The sequence below is a fragment of the Rattus rattus genome, chromosome X (genome assembly GCF_011064425.1).
Source record: "Rattus rattus isolate New Zealand chromosome X, Rrattus_CSIRO_v1, whole genome shotgun sequence".
In the NCBI taxonomy this organism is placed as follows: domain Eukaryota; kingdom Metazoa; phylum Chordata; class Mammalia; order Rodentia; family Muridae; genus Rattus; species Rattus rattus.
In genome coordinates, this window is record NC_046172.1 from 263,433 (window position 1) to 271,751 (window position 8,319).

The window sequence follows — 8,319 nt, forward strand, 5'->3', positions numbered from 1 at the left end:
AAAGCACCGTAACATATAGCACTATCTTAGCATATTTAATAACAATATATGATAACTGCATATAGTGTGTAATGTATATAATATATAATAATGTACATATACGTGGACACCGTAGCGTACAATGGTATGGATGATCAAACACAACAATGTGTAAGAATAAGAAACCGTGATATATGATCAGGTACCGATTAACAATACCACAGTATATGGTAATGTATATGTATAAAATACCATAAAGTATGCATGTAGATACCATAGCAGATAATAAAACAATGATGTGTAGTGACGTAGGCGAGAAACCGTAATAGATACCATATATATATTAGAAAATGCCGTGATATATAACATATATATACATAAAACACCATAAAGCATAATATATAAAGTGAAGCAGTGTAACATATAGCAATGTACATACATATATATGATTTTTTCTCAGTTATCACAACAAAAAACCGTAACATAATTACATATATATAAAGAACACCATAATGTATAATAAATGTACATGTAATAAGGTACCGTAAAATATATGTGTGTGTAAGAACCGCAGTATATAATAGTATTTATAACAAAGTACAATAATATGTAGTAACGTATAATGAGAAAGCGTAATACATACCATAAATATAGAAAATACTGTAACATATAGTAATGTATGTATATAAAATATTGCAAAACATAATGACATACAGTAAAACACTGTAATATGTAATAATGTATATAGTAATATATATGAGAAGCTGTAATATATGCCATAAGTATACAAAATACTATAACATGTAAAAATGTATGTATTTAAAATACTGCAAAATATATTAACATATATAATAGAGCCCTGTAACATAGCAATGTATATATATATATACATATCATTTTTTCTCCATAACATGCCATAACAAGAAGCCGTGATGTCTAATTACATGCAGAATAAAACAAAATAGTATACAATAATGTATATGTAATAAGATACAGTGTGTAATGCACGCAATAATGTGTATAAGAAGCCATAATCTATACCTCCATATATATATATAAATAAACCATAATATATATTGAATATATATGTAATAAGGTTCTGTAATATACATTACATATGTAAGAACCATAGTGTATAATAGTATTTATGAGAAAGGAAAATAATGTGTAACAATGTATATAGTAATATATATAATGAGAAACCATAGTCTATACCATATGTATAGGAAATCCTATAACATGTACTAGTGTGTTTAAAATACTGCAAAATATAAGGACACATACAATAGAGCCCTGTAATATGTAGCAATGTATATATATGAGTTTATATATAATATATACATATATAATGGGTATATAATGTATATATTTATGATTTTTTCTCCATAACAGGCCATAACAAGAAGCCATGATGTCTAATTACCTGCAGATTAAAACAAAATAGTATACAATGTATATGTAATAAAGTAGTGTGCAATATATACAATAATGTGTATAATAATCCGTAATATATACCTCAATATATATAAATAAACCATAATATATATTGAATATATATGTAATAAGGTTCTGTAATATACATTACGTATGTAAGAACCATAGCGTATAATAGCATTTATGGTAAAGGAAAATAATGTGTAACAATGTATATAGTAATATATATAATGAGAAGCCGTAATATATAACTCCATATATATGAAAAACATAACATATAATGAACATATATGTAATAAGGTTCCTTAATGTGTATTACATACGTAAGAAACATAGTATATAATAGTATTCATGATAACGCACAATAACATGTAATAATGTATATAGTAATATATAATAGGAAGCTGTAATATATACCATAAGTATAGAAAATATTATAACATAATAACGTATGTATATAAAATACCACAAAGTTTAATAACACAATAAAGCAACGTGACGTGTAGCAACGTATATATATATATACTTACATGTAAATCATATATATATATATAAATACATACATATATATATATAGGATTTTCCCCTGGAACATTCTAAACGCATTGTCTCCTTCCCGTCTTAAATTTACTTTTTATTTACGTCCAGGGTCTCCCTTTATGCACACATTCCATCGTCCCTGCACCACAGGACGGATGGACGGACAGGCGGGTGGGGCCTCGGGGGGCTAGGATGGGAGGGCGTCCGGGATGTAGGTGATGACCGTGGTGATAAAATGACGTCATGTGGATAGCGTATAGAATAGAGGCGCCGTTGGGGGATTGTGAAGGCGCAAAGGCACCCTGGGAAAAAAAGTTGGTTTTTTTCCCCATAAAGGATTTTGGGCAGGCGCTAAGGACTGTGGGTAAAGCTGAGCGTTGAGGTGGGTGGGGTGGGTCTGGGTGGGCACTGGGATTGTGGGTAAATCTTGTAAACGCTGACGATCTTGGATGAACCCCCAGGTGTCATGGATAAAATCGTATTCCCTAAGGCTTCTGGGTAAATCACTGTTTTCGCAAAGCATCCTGGGTTAACCCCGCCTCTCTCTCTCTCTCTCCCCGCCCTCCCCCGCAGGTCCATCACGCGCGCGTACTACCGGAACTCGGTGGGCGGGCTCCTCCTCTTCGACGTCACCAACCGCCGCTCCTTCCTGAACGTGAGGCGTGGCTGCTGGCGGGCGGAGGCTGCATCCGGGAAGGAGCGGGCGCCGCTGGTGCTCGCGGGACACAAAGTGCGACGCGGGGTCGGGGTCAGAGGGGAGGAGGGCGAGAAGGGAGGAGGGGAGGGCGGGGCGTCGCCTGGCCGCCGCGTGACGCCGCGGAGGCCGGGCCGAGGCGCGCCCACGGGCTGCGTTCGGAGGCGTCGGCGCGCTGGCGACGTCAACGCTGAGGTCGTTTGCCGCCCCTCGCCGGACATCTACCACCCAGCGTGCGTCATGGGCGAAAAATCCGGGAGCCGGTGGCTGGAGAGGGCGCAGGGGCGGGCCCGCCCCGGGATCAGACCTCCTCGAGGAAGCCCGCAGCCCGCACGGGGTGCCCATATAGCCCACGCCCATTCGGGACCTATAGGATCCATACATTTGACTGGGATGTACGGGATCCACGCAGTGACCGGAGGGAGCCCTCCGCGCCCCACCACTCGGACTTATAAGTCATCGACATACGGAATCCATACATTGACCTGGACATATGGGGCCTATGCAGTGACTGGAACGTATGGGATCCATGTGTTGGGTTGGGAACGTAGGGATCCATGCAACCGGCCACTTGGGACTTAAAATGGAGCCAATGTATGGGATCCATATATGGACCAGTGACGTAAAGAATCCATGTGTTGACCTGAGGGAGCCCACCACACCCTGCCACTCAGACCTAAAATTCCAGCAACATATAGGATCCATACTTTTGACTGGGGTGTGTGGGATCCGTGCATGGACTGGAGGGGCTCTGCACGCACGGTCACTCGGACCTAAAAGTCATCCATGTAAACCATCTATACATGACCAGGATGTATGGAGTCCATATGTGACCAAAGAGCCCAGCCCACGGATGAGACGTGCGCATGTCTATCCCACCCTCCAGCCACTCGGAGTCACAGTCGTCAACGTACAGGATCCATACATTGGACGGGGGGATGTATGGAATCCATATGCGACCTAAAAAAAACTCGACCTTCCCGTGAGAAAAACACGCCTGAGTCCCGGAGCCTGGGACTCGTTGATGGCCACCGTGGGCATGGCCAGATGTATGGATCGCAGCCCCTATGGATTGTGTTGTCATCGTTGTTGCCATGGTTACAGAGCCACCCAGTGGATCCTGGGTAAAGCAGGTGGAGCCACGGCGCTCTGCACAGACGCACAGGGACCTCGGCCTTTAACGCTAGGGCATTTGCATATTAATGAATTATTCATGTCAATTGTTTGAATGTTCTGCATAGTAATTAAGTGTCCCTGTTATGGTTTGTTCTGCATATGATGTTAATTGTCGCTAATTAGAGAAATCTGCATACGAGTTATTTGTATTATTCATGCATATTTAAATATTGTGCATATTCATTTTTATTAGTTGATATTATTTATGGCTAACTATTTAAATATTCTGCATATTAATCTTTATTATTAATTTATATTACTTAAGGCTGATTATTTGAATATTCTGTGTATTTTTATTATATTATTTATGGCTGATTGAATATTTTGTGTATCTTTATTTTTATTTACATTACTTATGGCTGATTACTTGAATATTCTGCGTATTAAATTATCGATTATGCGCGATGGTTACTTATTACTCATTATCTGCATAACTTGTTCACCCATTGCTTATTATTTATTCACCTGAATGTATATCCTCTAATTTACGTCGCGTGTTCGATCCCCGTGGGATTACTGTTACTCGATGTTTTACTATTTTTATTACTCATTTTATTATTATTTGTTATTTATAATTTTTATTAATACTTTACTGTTTATTATTTATTACTATTTATCGTTTAACTTATTTACTATTTATAATTTTTGTTAATACTTTACCATTCATTATTTATTATTATTTAACTTATTTACATACGTATGTTATTGCTGCTCATCGTTGTTATTTCTATTTTTGCTATTATTTATTGATTATTTATTACCTTTATTTGTTATCATTAAATGTTTACTGTTCACAAGAATCAGCGATTCGTTTGTTTTCTTAATATTAATATTCATTAACTCCTCTGCTGTTCGGGTCCCATGTTATTATTCTTATTTATTTAATGCTTATTATCTCGTTCATTTATCTAAATTTATTTTATTTTTTGGTATCCCACTTTTTACTTAGTATTTACTTAATATTTATATTGTTTTATACCTATTTTATATTATTATATTGCAATATTTATATTATTTTTATTTATTTAACGCTCATTATTATTTTGTTTATTGTATTTGTGTCTTATTATTTTTAATATTTTCTATTTTCTCATTTACTACTTTACTTAATATTTGTTATCCTTTTAACATTTATTATTTTATTACTACATTATACTCATTATTATTTAATATAACATTATATATAGTACATATCATTACTATTATTACTAATTTAATCATAATTGTTATTACATATTATTTAACATAACATATGCAGTACACATAGTATGTATTTTTATTATTACATATTATTTAATATAACATATATACTACATATAGTACATATTATCATTATCATTATTACTCTTATTATTGTGTTATTATTTCATTCTCTTCCTACAAACCGGCCACGGTTCACATCCAATTCCAATCCCTCCACGCATCACAGCCCAGGCCGAAAAAAATAGAAAACAAGAAAAAAATCCATACATCCTGGTCCCGTGCGGACGGTTCCTGTCCTCAGCTCCAATGAACCAAAAAAATAAAAATAAAATAAAAAACATAAAATATGCGTCTGCCATCTTTTTCTCGACGGAGACGCCTTCTATACATTGCCGCGCCCAGCTCTGTGACGAGGCGCCCGGCGAAGTTGGTGCAATGGGGGTGGTGACTGGGATGTGTGGAATCCATAAGTTACCATGACGTGTGGGACCCATGTGAGCCAGACCTATAGAATGCATGCATGGGTGGGATGTATATGAATCCACACATTGGCCAGGACATATAGGATCCACGCGTGACTCGGATGTATAGAATTCACACGAATGGTATGTATGGAATCCACAGTGACCAGGACCCGGATGTATGGAATCCACACAGTGACCAGGACCCGGGTGTATGGAATCCACACAGTGACCAGGACCCAGATGTATGGAATCCATACAGTGTCCAGGACGTGCGGGACCCGTATGAGCGGGACGTTTAGAATGCACGTGTGGCTGTGACGTATGGAATCCATTAAGAGTGGGATGTATAGAATCCACACGTTACTAGAATGTATGGCATCCATACATTGACAGGAGGAAGCTCTCAGGGTCCAACACTCGGGCTCAAATGCTACCGACGTACAGGACCCACAGGGGCCCTGAATGTAGAGAATCCACACTAGGTTGGGACGCATGGAGTCCAAATGGCCAGGACGTTTAGAATGCACGTGTAGCTTGGACGTATGGAATCCATACAGTGGCCAGGACATATGAGATCCACGCATGGCCAGAATGTATAGAATCCACCCACATCCATGTGGGACGTCCTGTACGAGCAGGAAGTATATAATGCACGTGTGACTTGGATGTATGGAATCCATACAATGGCCAGGACGTTTGGGATCCACGCGTGGCCGGGACGCACGGAACAACGAGGACCAAGCAGGTGAGCAGGGAAGTGAATTGCGCCCTGGAAGCCATGTTGCTCAATGTATGGCGTCGGGCGGAGACGAAGAGGAAATGAAATCGGGACCCGGGGCCGAGCGTCAGGACTTGAGTGACGCAGGGCGAGGGCGCTAACCACTGGACGGCGGGCGTTCATCGTTACGTACGTTAATGTTGCATGTTTACGTTTATTTAAATTTACTTCTACTTATTCATCATGCAGTTTTACGTTTATGTTAATTTATGGTAATGTGGACTTATGTCTATGTCCATTTATGTAAATAACGCTGATTTAAGTTAATACTTATTTACGTTAATGATGCATATTTTTACATTTTTTCTATTTATTAATAATGCAGTTATACATTTATGTTAATTTAATCTAACGTGGATTTATGTTTACGTCCATTTACGTTACTAATGCTGATTTACATTAATATGAATTAACATTAATAATGTAGACTTATTTATGTTAATAATGCAGATTTCCATTTATTTCTATTCATCAATAACATGGGTTTATATTTTATGTTAATTTATGCTAATGCAGGGTTATGTCTATGTTCATTTACATTAATAACGCTGATTTACATTAGTATTTATTTACATTAATGCACTTAGTTAATGCAGATTATTTATTTCTATTCATTGATAACGTGGGTTTACATTTATGCTAATTTGTGCTAAAGCAGAGTTATGTTTATTTACGTTAATAACAGATTTACATTTGTATTTATTTTCATTAATGATGCAGACTTACTTATTTACATTAAAAATGCAGGTTTTTTACATTTATTTCTAGCTAATAATGTAGTTTTACATTTATGTTCATTTATGGTAATGTGGACTTATGACTGTCCATTTACGTTAATAACACAGATTTATGTTCATAGTTATTTACATTAACGATGCAGATTTATATTTATGTCCATTTAAGTGAATAATAGATTTATATTTATTTTTATTTATGTTAATGATGCAGATTATATTTATGCCTATTTCTTAATGATTAGGATGAATATGTTAATTTTTGTGAGTGTGGACCTACATTTACGCTTATTTATGTTAATAATGCAGATCATTTATATTCATCTCTCCTTGTTAATGCAGATTTACATTTATTTCTATTTGCTAATAGTCAAGATTAATATTTGTGTTAATTTATGCTAATGCGGACTTATGTTTACATCCATTTACGTTAATAATGCTGATTTACATTGATATTTATTTACATTAAGAAGGCAGGTTTAGTTATTTACGTTAATAATGCAGATTATTTACATTTATTTCTATTAATAATGTAGTTTTATATTTATGTTAGGTGATGCTAATGCATACTTATGCTTATTTATGTTAATAACAGATTTACATTCATGTTTATTTTCATTAATAAGGCAGACTTAGTTATTTACAATAATAATGCAGGTTATTTACATTTATTTCCATTCATTTATAACGTGGGTTTACATTTATGTTAATTTATGCGAATGCTGACTTATGTCTATGTTAATTTACATTAATGATGCTGAGTTACATTGATATTTACTTACATTAATAAGGCAGACTTAGGTATTTATGTTAATAGTGCAGGTTATTTACATTTACTTCTATTCACTAATAATGCAGTTTTAAAATTGTTAATTTAAGCTAATTCAGACTTATATTTATGCTCATTTATGTTAATAATGTAGACTTATATTTATGTTAAGGATGCAGACTATATTTATTCCTATTCGGTAATGATTGAGATTAATATTTATGTTAATTTTTCTAATTGCGAATCTACATTTACGTTTATTTACGTTAATAACAGACCTACATTCATATTTATTTACATTAATAATGCAGATCTTTACATTCATCTCTCCTTATTAATGCAGATTTACACTTATTTCTACTTGTTAATAACTAAGTTTAATATTTATGTTAATTTATGCTAATGCAGACTTAAATCTATGTTCATTTATGTTAATAATGCTGATTTACATTCATAATTATTTACACTAATAATGCAGAATTATATTTATGTTCATTTACGTGAGTAAAGGAGATATTTATGTTAATGATACAGATTGTATTTATTTC